Source organism: Artibeus jamaicensis, unplaced genomic scaffold (genome assembly GCF_021234435.1).
Source record: "Artibeus jamaicensis isolate MK-2021 breed Jamaican fruit bat unplaced genomic scaffold, CSHL_Jam_final contig_797, whole genome shotgun sequence".
In the NCBI taxonomy this organism is placed as follows: Eukaryota; Metazoa; Chordata; class Mammalia; order Chiroptera; family Phyllostomidae; genus Artibeus; species Artibeus jamaicensis.
This window is the reverse complement of record NW_026521977.1, coordinates 14,300,677-14,325,789: the sequence shown is the minus strand read 5'-3', so window position 1 is coordinate 14,325,789 and position 25,113 is coordinate 14,300,677. Positions and strand designations below refer to the sequence as shown.

The window sequence follows — 25,113 nt, the reverse complement described above, 5'->3', positions numbered from 1 at the left end:
TTGCCCCCAAAATTCTAGGGAAAATTTGCAGTTCACAGCTAAAAATCACAAAATACATAAGGACAATATTCAAAACTTGCTTCCAGTGAAGATGGAGTAGCAGGAACATTATTTCTGTTAAGAAGAACAAGGTATGGAGGGGCTTGCCTTGCCAAAACTTAGGATTCATTATAAAGCTATAATAATTAAGACATTGTATTGACTGTTGGGAACCGCTCTGCCTGGTTTCAGGAGTTGTAGCTGCCCCCCATGGATAAGACTGAGTGAGCAATCTATGGAGCCACTCAGTCTTAATGCGAGCCACTAAGGAGACAAAGCTGGTCTCTGGAAGCAAACGCTTCATCTCCTGCCCCCAAAGCATGGTCGGCTAGTCAGAGATGGGTAAGACTCCTCAGAGAGAGGGGCAACCTAAGCCAGACACGATTACTTGGGAGGCCCTCAAGGAAGGACTTGGGGGGCTGCGACAAAGAGGGAGTGATGGACCCTCATCCCCTGGCTATTGTGACATAGCCCGAGTCCCCATTTCTGTCTGGGAGAAGCGCTTCCTGGCTCTAATCCACTTAAGCCTGAATATCTGTGATGGGGAATGTGGTACAGCCCTGAGCTGGAAAGGGCGGTTTCCCTGGGTTGATCAGACCTAAGAAAGAATGTAAAAAATCCTGTGAAACCTGCTTTGTTTAGAATGCTCTCATTTAAATGATAAGGGTCCAAGCAAGAAGTTTGTTCCTCAGAGTTTTATGGCTCTTTAGCTATCTCACCCTGATTGAGAATAAGTTCTCATAGTTCTTTGAATGCTATCTATTGTTTGCTCCTTACATGTATTCTTGTGCAAATGAACCCAATAAAAGCCCCGTGAGCAGGGGCCTCTCGGCCCTTCCCCTTTGAGGGATCCGCCACCTTTCCTCCCCAAGAAGATCATGTCTTGGTAGCTTCACTTTCATCCGTGGTGGACGGGGGGAGTTTGCGAGCAAAGTTACCCCCACATTGACCCACAGGTACACAAGTAGGTCCATGGATAAGAGTGGAGAGCCTAGAAACAAACCCGCTTCTACGTGCAAGCTGCGTTCATGATGAAGTCATTGCAATCACTGAAGAAAATATCAACTGTTCAGTAAATGGTGCCGACATGATCCATGTCGATATAAAAAATAAAATTGGGAACCTACCTTGTACATTCTGAAAATCGGTTTTTGGTGGATGAAAGATTTAACTGTGCAAACATAAGCATAGAGCTCTTAGAAGACTATGTAGTTTAATATGACCTCTTGATACAGAAGGAGTTTTTAAGACTGTAAACATAGAAAATACAAATCACAGAGGGAAAGACTGGTAAGTCTTGCATGTCAGTTCAGTTCATCAAAGCACACAATAAAGAGACAAAGGACGTGAACTGGAAGGTGATATTTGTAACTTATTTTCAACAAAGGATCAGCACCTCGAAAGTAGGAAGAAGTTATAGGAATATATGAGGTGTAGAGTCTAAATAGAAAGGCGGCCAAAATACATGACCAGGCAGTTCATGGAACAGGAAACACAATGGCCCATAAACATAGAAAAATATGCTCCATATTTGTCACCAAATTATCCAGGACTCAGAGCAGTGTAACTTACATGTCCTGCTATGGGCATGCACGTTGAGAGTGTAGCACTGGACATGGTTTACCGTTACCGGGGAGAGTTAAAACATGAACATACCTTGCAACCCAACAGTACTACTCCTAGGTATGTGTCCTAGAGCAGTTTTGATTTTCCTTAATTGAATGAAGCAGCTTTAAAAAAAACTTTATAAAATAAATGGGAACAGGATATGATAGAATTAAAAGAACAGAGTAGAAATAGAAAATATCAGTGGACATTGCTGATAGGAAGGTTATATTTTTTTGTTAATTTTTTGGATTGCTAATAGTAAGGTTTTATATGATTCAGTTAAACATTTTGAGTTGTAAAATGTGCATAATAGCATTGCTTATAATAACAAAAAACTGGAGACAGCTCAAATATCCCACAGCAGTTACATGATAAATTGCGGATTAGTCATGTAATAGAATATTCTATAGAAATGAGAATGAAAGAAACTTGTGGCTTATGAAATGAAATACTCAACAGAAGGAACTTACTGCTATTTATATACCCCAAATGGTTAAATCTAAAAAGGAGAGTATTGAATAAGAGAAGTGAGCCAATGTAAATCAGTATGACTTATTTACATAGAATTTAAAACCAAGCAACACTAAGTAACATGTTTCCTAAATCTGTGTACATAGGCATTCAAACTATAAAGAAAGGCCGGCACTTATTCTTGAGTAGGAGGGAGGGACAATGGACATGTATAGAAAGTATGTTTGAAGGTGCCAACCGTGCCCTATTAGCCTGGGTGGTGGGCACACACATGCTTGTACTTTTGCTATTATTTAATCTGAACATGTTCATATGCTTGCGTATGCATATTTCACAATTTAAAATGATTAAAACAGATAGAAGCAAGAGGAGTTCATTGAGTAAGATCCTTGAGGCAATGCCACGGGCTGGGCTTTGGAACAAGAGAATGGGCATTCCTTGAGCTGAAGGAAGGGCAGCTGGTCTTCCGAGAGCAGAGCAGGAAGAGGCGAGGAGGAGAGCAGCTACGGGGATGCTTCCTGGTGTGTGTGCAGCCTGGGAAGATACGGCACGCAGCGTGCGGGAGTTCAAGTCTGTTCACTGCCTCTTCCTGGTGTGGGAGTGAGGGAGTGTGCTGACGTCCAAGGAGCACATTTGGGTAGCAGGCTGGGGGAGGGGAGTGAAGGCTGAGGAAAGAATTTCCCAGGGGAGCAGGCATGATACTTGGAGGAGATTTTCATGGGTACCTAAGAAAAGTTGCTTTAAAAATTTTCATAGTAGTTTATTTTAATGCAGAGGTTTTTATTTACTTTTATCATGTTTAATTTTACTATACATTAGGAAAAACAATGAGCATATCTAACAATGTTTCATGAATATGACTTACAAAGCAAAAATACTGTGTAAAAATTGAGTTAATTTAAAGAAAAATATTCAGTAAATATTGGCTCGGGTGCTTTTTTCATATGGCAAAAATCCCAAAGGTGACGCTCAAAATTTGGGGGAACTTCACCATTGAAATGAACAGACACTAGGGTGGCCGGGAAAAGAGGAATGTTGTGTGTAAAGAAGAGCAGAGACCTCAGCTGCTCCCACAAGCACAGCTTTGCAGAGGCTCAGGCTTTGATTCCGCCTGGGGAAGCCCTTTGCTTTCGTGAGGATGTCGCCAGAAACTTCTGAAAAAACGGAGTTTTCCAGAAAGATAAGCAAAATGAACCGGAGAGTGACACAGGTCACTCTCGAATTCAGCCACCCCCGCGCCTCTTGTTGGGCTGCCTGTGGGAGACGAGGCGGAGATGACTTGTGTCATTTTGACGGCGTCATAGTAGCCGTGTGCTGTGGAAACAGGTGAGAGGTGCTGACGAGGGCTGGGGAAGACGTTTCTGAGGCCATGGTTCACCAGGTGGGCAGGGACGTTACTCGAGATAAAAACTCAGAGGTGTGGAAAGGCATCACGAGTAGAGGGTGTGTGAGATGATTTGAAAAGGACTTCCTAACTCAGATACACTCTGAACAGTCTGCTTGGATGGCCGAGAGCTCTATTCGCTAGAGTGCTTGTATTTTTACTCGTATTTCGATGCTGTGCTGCACTTTCTGGGAGGGCTATGGCAGGAAGCTCCTATCAACAAGCTCTTATCTTGCTCAGGTTTCTTTGTAACCTCGTCTAGATGGTGGAAGTCACAGAATAGAGAACACAACGTCTCATAAGAGCAGCCGCGTATCCAGAACCTGAGATTGCCTGTGTGGAGTGTTGTAGGGGAATGTCCCCGGCAGCCAGAGGCTGCTGACTAATCAGGGAGGGAAATAAGCAGGTTCCCAGGGGAGCTGACTCAATGAGGAGGACCATTCCCACATGCGTTCATCAAGTATCTTCTGCTTGTGCACTCGAGCTCGTTGGGAATACGACTGATCGCTATAGGCAAGGTCCCTATCCTCACAGGGAGGTCCTTATCCTCTCATAGAAGAGACTTATGTGAACTGGCAAACCATCAGTCAAAGCTGTTGGACATGCCAGGGTGCAAAGAGCTAAGAATGTAGAGGCAGTACCAGTTTTCTTTAGTCTCCACAGACCCGGCTGGTGAGACTGTGGTCTGCTCTTACATTTGGGGGGTGGGGCGGGGAAGAAGCTCCCAAATTGCTCCTTTCCTAGAAACATCTTAGTTTGTCACTAATTCCAGGCATGCCTATGAGACTGCTAGAAGGCCTCAATGGCAATGTCCACAGGCTTTTCCTTAAATGTTAGTAAACATGTACTCATTTGTCATTCCTTTTAAATACTCCAAACAGGATGAAGAGATAATTGGATAGGAATGGAAAACATCCCAATTAAGGGAGAGAGTAAAACCCTCCAAAGTTCGTCTTCCTCAAGTTCCTCGATATCTCAAGATTAGATCCAGTAGGTGTCGATAGCTTCTTACCTTTGGGGTCCTTGGAGTCCTGGAGGGTCAACAGATACTGTTCAGGGTGACCCATGGACGTTCTGATGTTGCAGGAGAAAATGTGTAGGTATGGGCCCAGAATCCTCATCAGCTTCTCAAAGGGAATCCCAAAAGTCAAGAGTCACTTCTATACATCCCCTGAAAGTTCTTCACAAGTGACTTGATTTCATTGTCACAGAGCAGGAGGCCATGCGGCAGAACCACACGGGAGACCTGGCCTTGGTTCTGGTCCCTTACTACCAGCCACGTGACAAGTCTCACCCCCATCAGAGCCTCCATTTACTTATCTGTTAAATGGGGGAAAAGATACTTTTACTTCCTACCGTTTGTGTGTTAAATGATCAAATGTATGTGAAAATGCTACAAAAATTTATGTTGCCATCTAGAAACAAGGGGCTCACAGGGGTGACCAACCTGAGGCCCAGGACGGCTGTGAATGAGGCCCAACACAAAATCATGAATTTACTTAAAGCATTATGAGATTTTTTGTGTGTGATTACATGTCACGATGCATTTAATGTGTGGCCCAAGACAACTCTTTTTCTTCCAGTGTGGCCCAGAGATGCCAAAAAGTTGGACGCCCCTGCTAGAAAGTGTTTCCTCTCCTTGCAGGGAGCCCGTGATATGTTCTTGGTCACTAGGGGGAGCTTTAGGATTCAGGGGAAAGATAGGCCAGTGATGCTCCCTGAAAACTTGAGGGCTCTATGAGTTCTTAAAAAAACGTGCCTTTTGTAAAGATCCACTGAAAGTTTTCTGTCTTTTAAAATTGTTACACAAAGGTCCATAAAAGCCACTATGAGCACAGTTCCCTGTGGCACAGATTTTCCACCCATTAAACCAATGGGATCCATCCTTCTAACTTTCTCAGTAGTAACTTGTTTGTGGGAAATCCTAGGGTTTGTGTAGAATCAATTTAAAAGCAAAAAAAAAAAAGGTAGAAAACAACTCTTCCAGAAGGCCTTAGGAAGAAAGTACTTTTCCATTAGCAAAATGGTTCATTGTAAATTGTGTGACACATGGCAATGACTGAGATCTTTTGCACCCTGGCAGGATGGGGAAGTACATTGTCTAACTTTGGCACGCACTTAGAACTCTTGCTTTGGATTTCCTGATGGCACCTCTGCAGCACTTAACCAGCATGCTTTTCTCATGTCAGGGCTAGAATGAGGGGAATCCTTTTAAAAAGAGCTTGACGGTTCCACCAGAGTATTCCGAATGGTGTGAAGCAGGAGGTAGGTAGGAGAGTGAAAGATGCTGACCTTGCACGTTAGGGAGTCAGAATTTCACTGACTCACTGTGTGTTTTGGGGACAATTTTTGACTCCTTTTAGGATCTCAGTTTCTTTCTCTGCTTCTGACCACTACCCCACCCTCACTCATATGGACCCATGGTCAGATGGTCTTTCTCCATGAAACCTGGATATTAAGGAACCAGAATTAGTCCCCAGATCATTTTAGCCAAAGTTTACAGGAGCACAAAGCTCTTAGATTTATCTGGTTTTCAACCCAAATTTATTTGGAGAGGGAGAGATCTTGATATTTCTCTTCCGTGAGCCCTTCAGGCTGTATTTCAGTCCTGCAACAAAACAGATGCTTGCAGTAAACAGCAAACATCCCTTTTTCACATATGTTTGCAGGGAGCTGTGTAAAAACTCCATGGCTAATATCCATTAACAAAACTTTATTTAAAGGGGTGGTCACACCCCTCCTGAAAAGCTGTTAGGAAATCTGCGGCGTTTCCGGCAGTCAGTGGCCTTTTTGAACCGAGGAAGTACTCTAGGAAATGCTTTGTTTTTGTTTTGTGTATTTCTCACACCTGGGTGCTCCCAGAGCTTCCTCTCCTCTGTGGCCACATGCATGCTCCCACTGAAACTGCTGGCGGCTCAGAAGTGACCTTAGCAGGAAGGGATTTCTCTGCTGACAGAGAGGCTGCAGGTTATAAAGGATGAAGCCCTGCTAGGCTCATTCATTGCAGTTTATGAGAAACAGCTGCCTTTCCTTGTAGAGACACTTGTTGAAGGCTTTCCTCTCCTTTCCCCTGAAGTGTAATAACTAACCGAGACTAATCAGCTGATTTGGGTCAAAACAAGCTAGAGGCTCTGGCAGCCTATTTTTAAGCCTTGGCTGTACCCTGTGAGCAATAGGAAAATTTCTCAAACAATGCAAACACTTGATCGATGACTCCATGAATGATTACAGTCTGAGTCATTTTCTCCTTGTTGTTTTCCAGAGCCTGCTGTTTCTTCATACAGCTTTCAGGTGGTGAAGGTCAGAAGGCGAGCAATACCATCATCTTTCTTTGGTTTAGGACTCCTCATACGTTAAGGTACATGCAAATCGCTGGGATCTTGTTACGAGGCAGATTCTGATTCAGCAGATCTGGGGTGAGGTTGGGGCGGCAGGGGTGGGAGGAGATGGTGATACCGATGGCTTGGTCTTTGGACCACCCCAGTAGCAAGGCCCAAGTTAATTTCTGTCTCTATTTCCTATTTCCAGCTGATGCGTATTGGTAGCACAAAGAATACCTTTTCTCATTTGATCCTCAGACACTGTCAGAAATGAGTGAATAAATGATTTCAAGCCCATGGGAAATCATGAGGTCACAGATTCTATCTTCAGAATTAACTATTGAGTTTGGGTATACCATGACTTCGAGTTTTAATTTATTACCAAGTAGAATATTGAGAATAGACCTGAAGTGTGCAAAAATGCAGTGAGCAGAATTCAAGCAGATCTGATTTTTCCTATGGGGTGGAAAAACAGCTATTTATGTGAGGTCTTTTGTGTTTTGTTTTGTTTTTACAGCAAGCATTATGCTCTGTACTGCTTTTCCGCAGGAATCCCGTGGGGACTGCCTGAGAGTTGTGTGTACCTTTCCTCTGATTACTGCTTTCACTAAGGGATGAGTTTTGTTCAGGTGTTAAAGAATTTCGGTTTCTTTTCTTGCATATTCTCAGGAGAGCTGCTTTTCAAAATTGCCATGCTGAGTTTTTTTTAGACTTTTTATTTGGCTCATTGGTATGTCGCTTTGGATATGTTAGTATTTCCACAATTTCTCTTTTCTTGGTTATCTGATAAGTGTTATAATTGTAGGTCATGCCTTTTATTTTATAGGACTGGAAAAGTGAAAGTGAACTTTAAACTCATTGAGTTCAATGTCCTCTTTAATATATGAATTTCTATGAGCTAGCCTCTACTTGAAACATATTTGGCCGTGGGGATCTTCTTGCTTTACACTCTGTTCTTGGAACGGCTCTGTTAGGAAGCCTTTCCTAATATTGGGTTGAGAGTTATCTCTGTGGCTTTTGCTCATTAGCCCAGTTTTACTCACTGGGGGCAATCCATTGTCTTCAACAGAATGTGGACACACTACATATTGTTAGGCAACTGACTTGTTCAGGCCCAGGACATGGGCATTCTCTGTGACCTTGGCTGTTTCTCATGCAACAGAGTAAGTAGCCTTCATTCACCACCTGATGTGAGGAATAAGCCTCGGGCAAGGTCCAGAGCTGCACTTTCACAAACTGCATGGGCTGGGACAGTCCCACTTCACTAGTGGGTCCGAAGATTCCCTATATTTCTTCCTTCTGTGTAGCCCAACTTAAATCTGGAATGAAATTCAGGATGTAGATTCATAATTACTCATGAATTGTTTCACAACCAGATCATTCAATAGGAACCTTAGAAATGGCTCCAATTTTCAAAATATTAATCTTTGCTTTTGTTCTCACCTAAAGCAACATTTTGAAACTGGCAAATTTGGACTCTAGCCTTCTTCTCCTATTGCCTTTTAAAAATAATTCTTTCTTCCTACTTTATGCTTCATGAGTGATTTGATCTCCAAGGTTTCCCCTTTGCAGTATTGTTCTATGAGCCATTCATTACCTCTTTCTTGCCCTTTTCCCTCATCAAAATTAACCTGTCCTCTGTCTGGTTTTCTCAGCAGTTAGCTTTATCCATTGTGACCCGGACTATTAATGGGTTCGGGTCCCCTTAACAAATCCTTTTCAATGCATAGGATAGCTGTCATTTCATTTGCCTGCCTCAGCATCCTAATCCCTTAATCCAGTGAAACACAGGTCTCCAGAGGGCCCTTAGAGAGTGGCTTTGTAGTGGGGAGGGATTAGTTATCATGGTAGGATCATGGTTCAGAGACTGTTTTGGTCTCTGGGCCCCTTAGCACAAGTTCATATTATGCATCTCCTATTATATGGTACTCGTTCTGTTGTCCGTAAACAATAACAACAACAGCTCGTACTCCACGTGGTTATTAATAATAGTTACTTACTATCTTTCAGGTACTATGGCTAGGACCTAACAGATTTCTCATTCAATTTTTATAACAACCTTGTGATATAGTCTCATTTTACTGATGAGCAAACTAAAGTTCAGAGAGGTTAGGAAATTTGTCTAGCACTACACAGCTACTACCGTAGAGAGAGGGTTCAAACCAGGGTCTGTCCGACTGAGACCTGTGCCCTTAACCATGCACTCTCCTTTTCTCTGATCAACCAATAGGGCAGAAGCCTAGGACCAGTGAGATTTCCCAGAGAAGCCCTGCTGTGCCAATCTTGAATATAACTGTTACCAAACAAAAGTGGTGTTCGACAGCCTGCCATCACCCACAGGCAAATTCCAGAGGCACAGGTTGGTGGAGGAGGAAAGAGGTCCTTATTAAAATGTTGTACAATTTGGGAGGACAGGAAACTCCTCATCTCCAGGCTCATCTCTCCTGCAAAACACAAGCAAAATTCAGCTGTACCAAAGGGCCGAAGCCCAAAACAATAGCCAGGATTCCCTCTCCACCCCAGTCTGTCTTTTGCAGCCCGAGGTGGCTAAGCAGGTTGCTGTCTGGCTTCAGGCTCCCTGATGGAGTCCACATGTGTTGTCAGAGCTGCCGTTTATCTGGAGATTTCAAGGGCCAGAAGAGGTCCTGCAAGACCTGGCCCCACGTGTCCATGAAGTGAACCCAAGAAAGCATGTTTCTCCCTTCCTTCTGTTTAAATCTCCTGGCCCAAACTTCTGTATGCTCTGGGAGGGTCTGCCCCCACCACCCTACCAGCCATCCTGTTCTTTTCCCAGCTTAGAAGACAGGATAATGCCTCCCCCGATGGCCATGTTGACCTCTATGGTCACATGCAGCTGCATCCTCTGGTCTCACCCACACCTAGTGCCCAGAAGGGAAAAGGGGGGCTTTTTCCTTAGCCAACATTTCACTACACGTGCTCAGCACAATGACTTCCTCTGGCAGTGTCTTGGTCCAGGGGCAGGGAGTCTGTCATTACTCGCCACACTGGCTTGGTTACCTGGGGAACGCAGCCTCTCCTGTGCTGTCTCAGGTCCTCCCCCCTGTTCTCCTGCTTGGCATTTCCAGCATGAACAAGGTCTGCCCAGGCCTATCGGTAGCATAAACTTCCTACTTCACCTATGAAAGAACTGCCACTTTGCTCATCTCTGTCCTCTCAGCTCTCACCTTTCTCACTTTTCCAGGCTTAGACAACTTCTTCTGGCTTCTGCATACACAAAAATAATAAATATTTGTTATTTAATACAATGATTTATTATAGAATGAAAGGAGGGATACCAACACATCCCATCTGGGGTTACTTAGAAAGAACTATTTTCCTGAGTAGATGTGGCTTTCCTTTTTTTCTGGAGAGAAATAGTTCCAGCAACTCTTCGGTACATGAAGCATGGCGTGGTTTAGTAAGGTTGGAGGACTCAGACATCTCAGTGTTATTTCTGGGAAAGCAAGATGGTTCATCACCTTTCATGAGTGGTAAACAAATTTGCTACAATGTCAGCCTTGGACAGATGGGTTTATACCTGTGCCTGGATTTGTTCCTTTTCTTTTTTAAAGGGCATCCCCATGAAAGTCTCCTTTTGGGGCAAAGATAATAAAAAGATAGCAAAATGCTACTTTCAGGATAAATGCATCAATTTGCAGAGACTCAGGGTTTCCCACAGTGGCCACTCACAGAGGCAGCAACATCTGGCCATCATGCTGTCACAAGAGGGGAGAGCAATGCTTGGGCACAGGGCAGAATAGAATGTTCCTTACAACTGTATGGAAGGCAGGGAGGTTGACTGAAGCCAGCAGGCAACAGACTGCCCAAGGCCCAGGAAAACACTGAGCTGAGTAAGGCTAGAGGACCCTAGGTGCAGCTGTATTTTTCCTGTGACACCTGAGTAATATTGAAACAGACTTATACACAGATCAGAACATTATGCATCTCCAGAGAGACTGTTGCAGGTTTTCAGAAAAGCAGAATGAATTAGTATTTTATAAGAATACTAATTTACAAGAATAATAAAGAAACATCTCCATTCTTGGAAACATATTTAGGTGAGGCCATGAGTTCTATGGAAGATAATTTCCATTCATTCACCCATTCATCCATTCATCCATTCATTTATTCATCAAATGTTTACCAAGTGTTTCGTCTGTGCCAGGACTTGTGCTACGTGCTTGATATACAAAAAAGAACAAGAAATTGCATGCACTCTCTGAAAGCTCATGGACCAGTAGGCGAGACTCATAGAGTGAGATGGTTGTGGTTCAGTATATTCTCGCAGGAAGCCTGGGAGGGTCACTGGCCCACAGACACCCATGAAAGCCCCTGAAAGTGGTGTCACTTGAGCTGGACCGTGCAGCACCTTCAGCAATAATCTCTCAGAAATCTGTATATTTACGTAACATTGCTTTGCCATTTAACAAGAGATGACCACTAAGTAGATATTGTGTGGGGGTAGGGAAGAGATAAAGAGGGTATTAAGTGAAAAAATAGGAATTTAAACACTCAAACTGGAATGTTGCCGGGGGAGTAAAGGCCGTTGCAGGCTCCACCTTAAATGACTAAGATTGAGATCTCTACTTCCGAGGTGTGTGTACCTGAGCAAATTGCTTAGCATGCTAAGATCCCGTGCCTCATAGGGTTTTCAGGTTTCAGTGAGAGAACACTTGTAAAGCATTTGCTCAGGAGCTGGCTTCTTTAAATGTCAATAAATGTCAACTCTTATTATTAATACTGTTATTATCATCAGCAGTGTTCTCTCACTAATTACCCTCTTAATCTCCCCGAATCTCCTGTGCCTGATGTTTGCCTCCATGGAGGGACAGGAACAAATAAAACAAAGAGACTATAAAGATTAGGGTGTGAAGGTGGTCATCATCCTCTGGCTAAGAGATGCTAGAATTAAGAAGATATCCTACAAAGAACAGGAACGCACTGCCATTTTTCCCACCCTATCCCAATCCCGCTTTCAACCCACTGATCTCTGCTCAGAAAGGCAAATGCATTAGTGCCATGCAGTTATGAAGTATAACTTATACATCTTCTAGTTCTGCCGGTACTAAATTACCTAAAGCCCTTCTACTAGGAAATTCTTTTTTTCTGGTGCAATAAATACAATTCCCGTGAGGGGCGGGAAAGTGGGGGGGGGAGGGGAGGTGAGGCTGTGTATCTTTCTAAGGTAAAGAATTAGAACTGAGTCCCCTTTATGAAGCTGGAACCATGCAATGGTGATGGCTTTACTAAAGGGCGACTAGAAAATAAATCTTCCCTTAGCACAGGAGGGCAACAAGGAAAAGAGGCCAACCTCACGAGGGCTTTGGACTTAAACTATATGCACAGTCCGGAACTGCATGCCACCCCCTACCTCCAGCTGACAAATCAATATAAAAAGTGACCCCAAGCCAGTGATATCCCAGGCAGTGATAACTTTTGGAACATCTGGAGGAAGCAGCCATTCTGACAAACAGATATGGAGGTAAAAATGCATGATTAGGAATGAAGAAGGTCATTTTATAATATTAAAAAAATTGACCACTTACATGTATAACTATACCCTTGAACAATAGAGATTTAAACCGCACATGTCAACTTACATGCAGGTTTTTTCCATAAATATTTGTACTGTTTTCAATCCATAGTTTGGAGTCTATGGATGTGAATGGGCAACTGTATGCTTTGATCTACATCATTTTATATAAAGATTTTTGTACGTACAGGGGATCCTGAAACCCATCCCTTATGGGTACTGAGGGACAATTATAGTAGTTAAATTTGGGGGAGTCAAAAGTTATACATGCAGTTTGGACCATGCATGGGTCAGTGCCCCCAATCCTGGCATTGTTCAAGGGTCAATGTACTTAATAAAATGGCCTCAAACATGTTTAAAGCAGAAATCAAATTGACTTATAGAGACATTTAAAAATCTGTGTGTAATAGGTTTTTCAAAAAAACCTCACAGCAATTGAGAGATTAAAAGTTAAAAATGTGTAAAGATGTTAAAGGTTTGAACAATGCAATTAACCAGCACAATTTAGTTTACACAAAGTTTATGTAACCCAGCAAGTGATTGCTTGCTAGACTAAAAAAGACATCCATCAAATACCAAAGGCTCACTAACATACAGGGTATATTCTCTGACCACACTCCAATAAAATATGAACTTGAAAAAAGATACTTAAAATTATTCTATATAGTTGAAAATCAGAGAGAAGGAAAGACACTTAAGACTATTTGGTCAGTGCAATAGTCAGGATATAGTGTACATTATGTTGCAGTGATGCACAGACTTCAATATTTGAATATCCTGAAACAATGAAGGTTTGTTTCCTATTCATGGTACATGTCCAATGTAAGTCAGCTGGGAGCTTCTCTTTACAGTTTCCTCACTCCAGCACCCCGCTGGGTGGAGCCTGCACCACCTGGTATATTACCAATTACAGTGGTAGAGGGAAGAGAATGTGATTCTTAAAGTTTTCTGCACCAAAATAACACAGGTTACTTCCAGCCACAATGTAGGCCAAAGCACACCTGCTGCCACCATTGCCATGGCTGAGTTTGAGAGGGTGAGGGCCTGGCCAGGAGAGGGAGAGCTGGACTTGCCAGTGGCCAGCTCTAATGATGATCATGAACAGGAAAGAATCATGAAAATGAGAAAACATGTGCACTTAAAAATATAACATATGAAAACAAGGGATGTAGCTAAAGCAATACATACAAAATTAAGGAGCTTGCCATCTATTCAAGAAAATGAAGTATCCCCAAAATAGTGAAAAAAAGGAAAAATGAAGATGAGCTGCATTAATGAAAGTCAAAGAAAACAAAAAGGTGAAGAGAATCAAAAGCAAATAAAACTGTTATCTTGTCGGGCCTCTCAGAAGCAGACTCTGAAGATAAAGCAGACTATTCACCTAAACTTGTTTATTAGATCTTTTATCTGTTCTCTCCCTAGATAAGCATGTAAGGGAATGGTGAAAGCCAGTCAGAGAACAAGAAGCAAAGCAAAGGTAAAATTTCAGGCCTGATCTCATGGAAAACAGCTTCGGCCTGATCCCATGGTGGGCTTCTGAAGTACGAATTATACCTCAGAGTTGTTCCACTTGGGGGTTTTCATACCCCGACAGCCGTCAGTTAGTGGCTAAAGGTTAACTGCGGTGAGTGTGAATTCCTGCACACTTGAGCTTCCCTGACTAGGTGGGCAGAATGCCTTCAGCAGCCTGAGTCCAGCCCTCTAAAAAACAGTCTCAGGTGTTGACCATTGGAAGCAAAAACACCCTCAATCTGGAATGGCAATAAAAAAACCCCAGGAAATCTGGGCGTAAGAGTGGGATTGGGTGGGCACAGAGTTCACTCCAATTGATTCTTTGGAAAAAAAGCCAATAAAACAAACACTTAGCTAAATATTTTTTAAAAAGACTCAGTATGCACAAATAATATTAGGAATGAAAAAGGAGCCATAACTACGGATATTAAAAAGATGAAAAAGAAGATAGCATTATGCCAAGAACTATGAAAACATGGAAATGGTCAATGTCTTAGATAAATATGACTCATCAAACCATCCCAGGAAGAAATGGGAACAGGAGTTCAACCTTCACCTCTAAAGAAATAGAAGCAGTTGTTCAAAGTTTACCCCCTGCTCCTCCATGGGACTAGATGAGTTTGGATAAACATCGGGGAACATAATTGCATGCTGATGCTGATTTTACCAAAGAATATAAAATAAGGAAACATTTGCCAACTCACACAAGGAGAGTGTAAGGAAAACAATATCACAAATCAGCCATAAATATATGTGCATAAGCAAGCAAGTACTGAAAAATTAGTGAATGTATTAAAATAAAATTAGGTTTATCATTGGAATACAAAGATGGTTGACATGAACAAGGTTAAAGGAGAAAAGTCTTGTGATTGTCTCAAAAGCATTTGAGAAGATGCAATACCTGTTCATGATTAAAAACTCCCTTACCAAGTTTTAGCAAAATAGGAATAGAAGGAAGCTTTCTTAATTAATAAAGGCTATCTATTAAAAACCTACAGAAAGCATTATTAAAGATGAAGTGTTAAAATCTTTTTCTTTAAAAGTGTGAACAAGACAAAGACTAAAAAAAAATGGGGAAACATACCGTGTTCATTGATGTGATGACTCAGTATCAAGAAGATATCCATTCTTATAAATTAACTTGCAAGTTACAAGAGTCTCAATAGAACTTTTTCTGGAACTCCATCCGGGGATCCATAAATTGATGTGAAAGTGTGAAGGTCAACATCAGAGACAAGAAGAGAGACAAGAGGGGTGAGGGGAGGGTGTTGGAATTATTCCACCACACATAAAATCACAAAGCTGCAGTAGTCAGGATGTGTGGCATCATGACAGGAGTGGACAGAACAGAGTTCATAAGCCAACCCACACAGACACGTAAACTTGGCATATGAAGAATATGTCATTCCCAGTGTGCAAAGGATCGTGGGATTGGGAATTAAGTGAGCCTAGAAAACTGGGTTTTCCATGTGAGAAAAACAGATAACCCTATCTCATGTCTTAGTCCAAATAAATTATAAACTTAAATATCAAAATTAATATTTAAAACTTATAAAAGAAATTAATAAAAAATACTTTTATGATTTGGGTTTTTTAAAAAAATATTTAAACAATGTTTTGATTTTTCGATTCCTAAACAAGAGAAAGAACAGATGACATAATTGATAAATATGACTCCATTAAAAGAAAAATAAAGCTTCTGGGCACTCATAGTAATCACTAATTGTGAGGGTTAAATATATTATTATACAAAAGGCAGTTAAGCTTCACTGTGTCTGAACACATACTAAGCACTAGCAGGCAATTGCTATTATTTCTTGTATAGGGTATCTTCCCCCTCAATAATTACAATGAAACTAGATTTCCCATGTATTTTTCTCTCTTTAAGACACATCTTCTAGATACTCAGCAAATGATGTAACTAAAGGGAGAGAGCATTAAATCATCTGAAAAACAACATGAAAATGAGTATTTCATTCTCAGGCATCCTTGGCCATCATTTTAAGACAGGAATCTCTTTCATGGGAACCAGTCTTCCTCTGCATGACCTCTGTAGCTTGTGGTCTTTTTTTGGTAATGTTAACATGGTGCACATTCCTCCTGGTGACTTGTTTTGTGTGCCCAAGAATGCAGCTCCAGGCATCTGCCAGGAATGTAGCTGCTGGCAGCCCCCCAGCAGGTCTCACACTGCAGTAAGCTGGGGGCTGAGCTGGGTAGTGTGGTACCCAGGGGCCTTCTCCATATGCAGCTATTGATGCTGGGACATCATTTTACGTCTCCTTCAGGGTCCTTCCACAGTTACCTCTTGGCAGCTCCTGAAATAAAGAAGCGAACTTGGATCCTTGCTTGTTCGTGGTGTTATCAGAAGAGAAACATTTGTAGGAGTTCTGAAGGTCTTAGTCATCAGACAGATAAAAATCAGAAGATTCTGGGCTTCTGTTGATCATGGAGGTGAAAGGTGGCTTTCTTTTTTTTTAAAAAAGGTCATTCTTCAAAATGATGTTATTTCTGGCGCTTTGGCTGAATCCCTATAGTTTCTAAAGGCGATCTCTCTAAACACACTCTTCAACATTACAAATAAGCGATGACTGTGCACCCTTTCAGCAGCGGCAGGAGCTGTTTTCGCTTCAACTCGCAGCACAGTTCAGAAGGTCAGACGTGACCACAGTATCTCCTGTTATTTCAGGGCTTACATGTGTTTGCCTTGGCGCCATTTCCTTGGCATTCGGTTTCTCCTATTTTTCCATGGGTTTGGCTTGCAGGAATCAGAGAAGCATAATTCTGAAAATAAGAGAAGTTTGTGAAGATGAAGTATTCTGAACTGGTGGTGACTGGACACAGCACTCGAGAATGCACGCCTCCTATTTACATTCAGGAGCTTGGCCCTGACCCTACTGACAGCCCAAATGAGCAATGGTAAAGGTGGAGGGCCGTCTACTCCGCAGGGCTGGCCAGCGCCTCCCAACTCACTCCCCAGCCAGTCACCAGCCAAGCTCATCTGTCTCAGTTCAGGGTACCCACTGAGGCCAAAGCTAAAAGCTCAGGAGAGTGGCAGACCTCCGCTGATGAAACGTTTTCCATTTTGGCCTCAGTGACAGCTGATTGTCATCAATGGGAAGATTCTATGATTGGTCCACTGCTGAGGCTTGTTTTGTTTCTTGACAGGAGCCCTCTGAAGAATGTGAGTCTGGGAGAGAGGTATTCGCTCTGCGTAAGGCACAATTAGGATCGCTGCTGTAGATCACCACAGTGATTCCAGCCTTGTCTGCACGTTGGGGTCCCCTGGGGGGTTTCAGAAACTACTCTTTCCTGGGTGTCACCTCAGGAGGTTGTGACTTAATTGGTCTACAGGGTCACCTGGACTTTGGAAATTTTCAACAGTCTCCAGGTCATTTAGAACCACTGACATGATGGTTAAGAGTCCGTCCTTTGAAGCTGCACAGCCTCAGCTTTCTCATCTTTAGTATGGAGGTGGTCTTTTCTCTGTTATGTGGTTGTTATGAAGTGTGAGTATAAATATGCTACATTTTTTTTTTTTTTTTTTTTGGGAAAGGAAAATGGGTGTTTCGCTCCGGTGGTGCCGCCGCGGCCGGCGTCCTCCGGGGGCGTTGCCCCGGCGGCGCGTGTTTGTCCGGCCCGATGCCTTTTTAATACAAAAAAAGTATTGCCTCAGTAGTCAGAGATCTGGGTAGCGGCTTGAGTTCCACTTTTTCCCAGCTGTATCCTGCACAGAGGGTGTAGCTGAGTTGCTACTGGGGTTTTGGAGTCAAACTGGCCTGGGTTTGAATCCTGACTCCACTGTTGGGTCTTGGGCAATTGCCTTTAAGTCTTCATTCCCTTTGTTGATAAAATGGGAATTTGTTTGTACTCTCTCAGGTTGATAGGAGGATTAAATGACACGATATATGTAGGTTGAACAATATGAAACTCTTTTTCTTATATAGGTTAAAATGGTAGCATCTCAGCAACCTCATGTGTTTAACCCAATATTAAGTCTTCAAAAATGTTAGCGGCAGTAACTTGTTATGACTGTTAATCAGTATGACCTTGAGGGAATGACTTCAGAGGGTCTCAGTTTCATCCCTAAAATGGACAGGTTAAGGTTTTGTCTTCCTTATAGTACTGTTATAAGGTTTAAATGAGATGATGTTTGTGAAGTCACTTTAAATGTTATAAAATATGAGGAAATCATGATAACTTAGAAAATGTTCTTAGCAACTGGCAATCTCATGTACACAATGGTAAAATATCGATTCTGGGAAAGTTAGAGGGTGTGTCTGCACGCTGTGAAGCTTGGGAAGGGACCTGAGTCACGTAGAGCCTGGCCTTTGACGTTCAGACTGGAGATCATTTCTGAAGCCCACTCCAGGTTCAGCCCTGCCCCAGCCTCATGGAGAACAGAAGAGAAGGGAAGCCCGTGGCTCCTGCTGAGGGCCAGCTCAGCTCATGACTGAGGAAATCTATCATCTGTGTCAGAATAACTAACGTCTTCATAATACCACGTGCCGGGCTCTGCAAAAGTTTCCTATGTGCATTAACTCATTCTTCATCCTTTGTGAGGGTCACACTTTTTCACAAGTAAGGAAATTATTATCCCAGTTTTTCACAGGTAAGGAAATGGAGACATAGAGGGGTTGAAGAACAGGTCCAAGTCACACAGGCGTAATAATAAAAGACACTCAAGAAATGATGATTGCGAAAAACATTTGTGGCCATGAATTCAAGACCATAACAAATGATAAAATGTTTTATCTAGAGCTCTTCTGTGCATCTCGAACCTTCACTTGTACCAGAGCCCTTTTAACTAGAGCATCAACATCCCTCATAGGAAATGTCTCATGGCTTATGCTGAGGGCAGATTACCCACAGGTTTTGGTTCTTGACCTCATTTTTATCCCAGACATGTTGGGTGGGAAAAATAACTTCCCTGTGGCTACAGTTTCTCCACCTATAACATGGGTCTAATAATGCTTCCTTTGAAAGCGTGATGTGGAGCCTAATTACCATAAAGTCATTTTTTTGTGTGTGCCTCTGATGCAGATGGAAACCCAAAAGGCCACCCAGATGTGAGCTCGGTGGCGAAATCTTGGCTTCTCTTGTACAGAGAGGAGAGTATTGCTTCTTGGTGGGCTTCCAAACCCTTTTTCTGCCTGCTCTTTGCATAGGGCAGTGCTAGGTCTCTTTTTTCACATGCAGCGTTAGTTGGAGTAAGTTATCATAAATACCCTGTGGCCCAGCAGTAAATGATATCGGGTATCACAAAGTTACTTAGGAAACATTTTCAACTAATAGGGACCAATGGGGCAATGGCAACATCCCTTGATATGCTCATGGTCCAGCAGGGTGAATACCGTTCCACGTAGGAAGAACTTACAAAGGACTGACTGTCAGGGCACAGGCCATGCGGGCCTTTTGGAATGGTTCTCCTTGAGTTACTCTATCTTGGAATCCAGTTGCCAGGCTTCGAGCAGCTCAGGCCACATGGAGAAGCTACATGTCGGCCCCTCTGTTGACAGCTCCAGCTGAGCTCCCAAGCTGATAATTGTCATCAGCTGTCAGAATGTGAATGGACCACCTTAGACATCCAGCTGACACGTGGCTGCATGAGAGACCCCAAATGAGAACCACCCAGCTGATCCTGGTCAACCCACAGAACCAAGAGAGTTAATAATAAGTATTTGTGGCACTGGGGTTTTGGATGATTTGTTAAGTAGTGTTATGGGCTGAATGTGTCCCTCCCTCACATAATTTGTATGTTGGAGCCCTAATTCCTAACACAATGTTGAAGCCGTAACTCCTAACGTGATGGTGGGGTCTTTAGGTGGTAATTAGATGGAGCCCCCACGATGGGATTAGTGCGTCCTTGTAGGAGGAGGCAGAGAGACTGTGCTTCTCTGTTACCACCAAGCGAGGATGCAGTGAGAAGGTGGCCTCCTGCGAGCCAGGAAGTGAGTTCTCACCAGGAATCGAGTCTGCTGGCACCTTGTTCTTGGACGCACCCGCCTCAAAACAGTGAAAAATACACGTCTGTGGTTTAATCTACCCAGTCTACAGTATTTGGTTTGAGCATCTTGAACTGAGAGTATGACAAGTAGCAATGAAAGTGAGTGGCGCTCCACTGGCCATGGAAGAGGAGACCTGCTGAGGATCCCAGGTTCTGGGTTTGGGAAGGTGCATGGGCAACAGTGCTGGTCACTGAACTAGGAAACCTAGGGGGAGGAGCCCCTTGGGGTGGGAGAGCAGGAAGAAGTAACTTAAGTGTTTTTTTATGATTATCTTAATAATATCCATTAATTTCAGAAAATTTGGAACATAAAAAATGTTAAAAGAAGATTAAAAAAAGCACTTGTAATCCTACCATACAGAGCTAGTCACTCTTATTATTTATTGTAGCTCCCTCCTGTGTTGGCTTTTTTTGTTTGATATTTCACAATGAAAATATATATATATTTAGAATTAGCCAGCTGGACTCAGTTCAGGTGATCCCAATTTTTTTGGCAGTATCCAAAGCACCCCAGTCAGGGGCCAGTGGAACATATGCCTTCTTCTCTCCATCAGGTCTGATCAGGGTATTGACCTCAGCCAAGTCAATGTCATAGAGCTTCTTCACAGCCTGTTTGATCTGGTGCTTGTTGGCCTTGACATCCACAATACAAGGTATTGTTGTCTTCCATCTTCATGGTTGACTCGATAGGGGAACTTGATGATGGCGTAGTGTTCAAGCTTGTTTCTTCTGGGAGTGCCCTTATGGTAGTTAGCTGCCTTCAGATCTGCAGTGTCTTGGACCACTGGAAGGTGGGTGATGTGTGGATCTTCTTTTTCTTGAGGCTGTGGACATCTTTTAGCACTGCTGTCTTTGCCTTCAAAGCCTTTGTTTTGGCTTCATCTTTGGGTGGGGCAGGAGCATCCTTCTTCACTTTCCATGCCGTCTTCATGAGAAGGCTATTTGTGCTCTGTTTTTTTTTTATTTCAGAGGCAATTTTCCTCAAACTGTCTTAAAGCATACTAAGCTGGCCAATTTTACAAACTAAAAAGCTTGGACCAAAAAACCCATTGTGTACCTCTATCTGCAATCTGACTTTCTTCTGTAAAACTTCAAATAAAAGTAAATGAAATACCTGTTGCTGTTGGGAATTATTTGTTTTGGAAAAACAGCTTGCTGTTTTTACCAGGACTCATCTTCAGAGAAATTCTGACATTCATCCTTGTGACAGAAGTCTTGGCCTGTGACACAAGCGGCCGGTGAAGTTTTGTATTTAGTGCTTTTAAGAAACAAAATTCACTGGATAATTATTTGTCTGTATAGTCTAAATGTACAAAGTCAAATGAAACTGAAGACATTCAGGGAAACTATATGGATCTCTGGTTGTGCTGTAATCTATTTCTTCATTTGTCCTTCAAAGAGTTTTTATTGAGTACTTACCATTTACCAGGTCCTGATCTAAGTCCCAGAGATCCAGTGGCAAACCAAAGTCATTAATTCTCTAATTTGCTCAGTGAAGAAGACAAATCATTAAGCAAAGAGTTTCACAAATAGATACATAAATACTATGGCAAAAAGTTCATGGACAAGTTAGCAATTAAATGCTGACTCTGACTCATCCTTGTGCTTGGTGTTGTGAGAGCTGTACTGCAAGGGCTAAGATGGCATCTGTCCTTGACATTATTACCATCCCAGGGGAGAGGTTTGTGATGAAGGACCATAAGTGCTCATCTGGGCCATATGGACTTGTGGTCATTGGAGATCATAAAAAAGAAGACACCAGTGTTAGAGCAAATGCATTTTTTAATTAGGAAAAATAATATATAATAAAGAAATAAAATAGTAAAGCACTTCAAATAGTACATGAACAGTAATTCTCCTTTCTACCCCGAGCTCTAGGCATAGCAGGTTTTGACAGTTTCTTGTGTATTTAGAAATTTTTCATGGATTCTTGGGACTATGTATATGGCAATTTTAGTACATAATTTCCATAGCTTCTGTTAGCCAGAGAAGATACTAAAAACTACAAAGCTAATATTTGCACAGATTTAGCACATGCAAACAATATAAAGATGTATTTTATGAAAGTCAAAACATCTTTTTGGAAGTTAACTATTGTTGATTATTTATTGTGTTTCTTGGAAAAAAACAAATAGAAAAAAAGACTCTTGGCTCACCGATTCTATATTCAAGAAAGAAAACTTTATTAGTTGATGCTCACTAGTTCAACATTTGGGGGGCCGTTATTTTGTGTGGAGGGTTGATATTAAGTCTGCCACTGTGGGGACCTGCTGCTTTTCTCAATGCCATGTTTAAATTCTGAGCGCGATTACAAAATAGCACAGTGCTGGGGCCTTCATCTAGAGCCATTTGGTTGGATGTCCATGTACTTGACTATTGTTAAGACATTCTCTTATCTACCTTATCCCTTTGAGTCAGTGCTATTTGCCACCTCTTCTGTGCTTCTCTTGGCCACAGGACAAGGCTGGTGGAGATTCACCTGCCTGGGCACATCTCATTGCCATTCTCTCTCGAGGTATTCCTGTCCCCCTCCAAAGTATCTGGAATTTGAATGCCTTCTTGAGACCCTGTACAGGAAAGAAGGCACAGAACCTTCCCTTTGGGACGCACCACACCCTTCCTGTATCATTAAGTCTTTCTTGTCTTTCATTATTCCACTTGACCCTCACCCGGGGACATGTTAGTCCTACCTTGTAGCTAAGGGTTAGGAGATCTTTTGTAGAGTAGTTATTTGTTCCCAGCTAAACTATAAGTTTCCCTTAATGATTTAAATTTTTAGAAACTAAAGCTGAGGGGAGACCTAAAGGTAATTTCTATTTCTACACTGTCTCATTCCCTTTCAACGATAACCACTGTGGAGATCACCATTACTTAATTAGTGAAGGCTGGGCATGATGAAACATAAGAAGAGAGAAGCTATTAATATTTTTAAAAAATCTTATTCTAACATATAGTCAAAGTCTCAGCTTGTTAACTCGCCTTTAAGTCCATTTCTGGAGTTCATGTTGTCAAGTGAACCCAAGCAAGGCAGAGCGACTGTGAGATGGACGGAGAGTGAGTTTGGAGCCCGAGGTTCCCATCTCTGCCTTGCTCACAGGCAGCCCTGTCACACTTAGGCAAGTGTCTCTCCCATCAGACTGCAATTTGATGAACTGAAAGATGAGTAGGTTAGAGTATGGCATTATGTTGACTAGGACATATCATTTTGCTTGTATTAAATTGTATTGTAAATTATTCTGTGAGACATTTGTAGAGTTTGTGTGTGTTAATTGGGTCACAGTGTAAAATGTTTTTCTCAAGTGAGCCATGATCAACAAGTTTGAAAGTCCCTGGACTAGAGGACTGTATGGTGTGGGTCTGTAAGTAACTGGCCAACAATTGTAAAAATGGAGGACTTTGAGATTTTTACTGCGGTGGGCTTCAGAATGGAAACAACTTCTCCCTGGGGCTCTAGGCGATGGGAATGGAGCACTTCTCATTTCTGCCAAAGGAACTCACTTAACCCTTAGTCAGTTTCTTCTTCTCTAGCCTGACTTAATTTAGTGTGTTTATGTTATTTCCTTCTCATTTCTCCTTTTCTCTTTCTCTCTTCTTTCTCTTTGCTCTTATTTTCCTCTCCTCTCCTCCTATATTTTCTTCTCTATTGTTCTCCTCTTCTTCCCATTCCTCCTACCATATTGCCTTTTGGATACAGATTTAATCAGCAAGCTTTCCCTCATGTCAGCACTAAAAATATCTAAGATATCATTAAGCCCTTAAACTAAATGCTGTAGACTCTTCCTACTCAAAGTCTGGCTTGTGGTCAGCAGCCCGAGCATCACCTGGGAGCTGGTTAGAATGCAGCATTCAGGCTCTGCCCAGATTTACTGAAACAGAACCTGCATTTTAACCAGAACTTATGTGATTCTCTTGAAAACTCCAGTGTGAGAAACACTGCTACAGCTTTGATCATCTCCTTAAGTCAACCCTTTGAAAGTCTGTCATCAAGCCCTTGAACCTAATTATTCAGAGATACTTCCCATCAACATGGTCGTGGAAGACACTCTACTCCCTTGGAAAATAGATGAGGTTAGGGGTGGGGCAGGTGTGGAGATGTAGGGTTTGGATCCTCGATGGGGAGGTGGTGGCTTTCTCTGAGATTCAGGACAAAGGACATTTAGTCATGGAGGCAAATGTGTGGCTGTCCTAATAATGACCAGGTCTTGTTTGTCCAGGAATTTGTAGGTGATGTGGTTTGTGGTTTCAGGATCTGTTGCAGGTTGTCAGATGGCAGCCTGAGGTCATGTTGGTTGGTTTCAGTTGGCTCAGAAAGGGCCATCATTCTGCTTGTTTTCTATCTCTGGGAAACACAGAATGGATTGGAGGTCATCCACCTAGACTGCATCTGTTACAAGAAGGGTGGCAGACCCTAGATTTCCTGGGACAGTCCCAAGTTAACACCTGGCTTCCTGGAAAAACTGTTAATACTGGGCATTTTCGTTTCCAACTATCTCAATTTGAATGATACATTGTGGTCACACCAGTTACAGTTGATACAAAAGGAAGCTCACCTTTTTTAGGGACTCAGTGATTCTGTTTTTTGCTAAGGCCCAAAGCCAGAAATAAGATTCCCCTTCAGTGAGTGACCCTGATACTAGATGTTTTGGGGCATGTTGGTCACCTGGCATGTTTTGAGCAATACCCAGATTGGTGCCAGTTCTAAGGTTATATATACCCTGTCACCTGGATCTGACCTCTGACTTCTCCACTCTTGGTTGTCTTCCTGGTTATTCTGCCGTCACCCAGGGCCAGTCTGTGTTTTTCACTCTCTTGAACTTATTTTGCCATCAATGGCATAACAAAGAGTGCATTTCTGTAAATCTTAGATGGCTTCTGTGGTCTTTGTGTCCCCTGATTCCTGTTTAGAATAGAAGAGATGGTGCTCCAAGCAGCCGATGTGCCTTGTACTCTAGATTGGAAGTAGAGGCTAATGCATAAGTAGTAGCAAGGAGGCATAACCTTTTTAGACCAATCTATTGCATTGAAATTCTGAAATAGAAACTGAATTTGACCCCAGATGGTTAAGAGTGGGATGATGGGCCACCCTTAAGACACTGGCTTACCAGGCCTTGTAAGCATATTCATTTTCAGTTCTCCCCCATGCATCTCTAGGACCGGAAAGCAGATCACATGATCCCAAGCTTTAGGGTCTGTAGCTCACTGTTGTGCTTGACTCCTGACTATTTAAGGTGGGGCTCAAAAA

The 25,113-nt window shown here is 42.4% G+C and overlaps 1 long non-coding RNA gene across 3 annotated transcripts in view; it reads left to right on the top strand.

Moving 5' to 3' along the window:
- The first annotated feature begins 6,730 nt into the window (after nt 1-6,730).
- Nucleotides 6,731-25,113, top strand: part of LOC119049901 (uncharacterized) — a 237,696-nt gene continuing 219,313 nt past the window's right edge. For all 3 annotated transcript variants that reach the window (XR_008392953.1, XR_008392954.1, XR_008392952.1), the window contains exon 1: nt 6,731-6,860. This is a non-coding gene — a long non-coding RNA (uncharacterized LOC119049901). The remainder of the gene's footprint in view (nt 6,861-25,113) is intronic.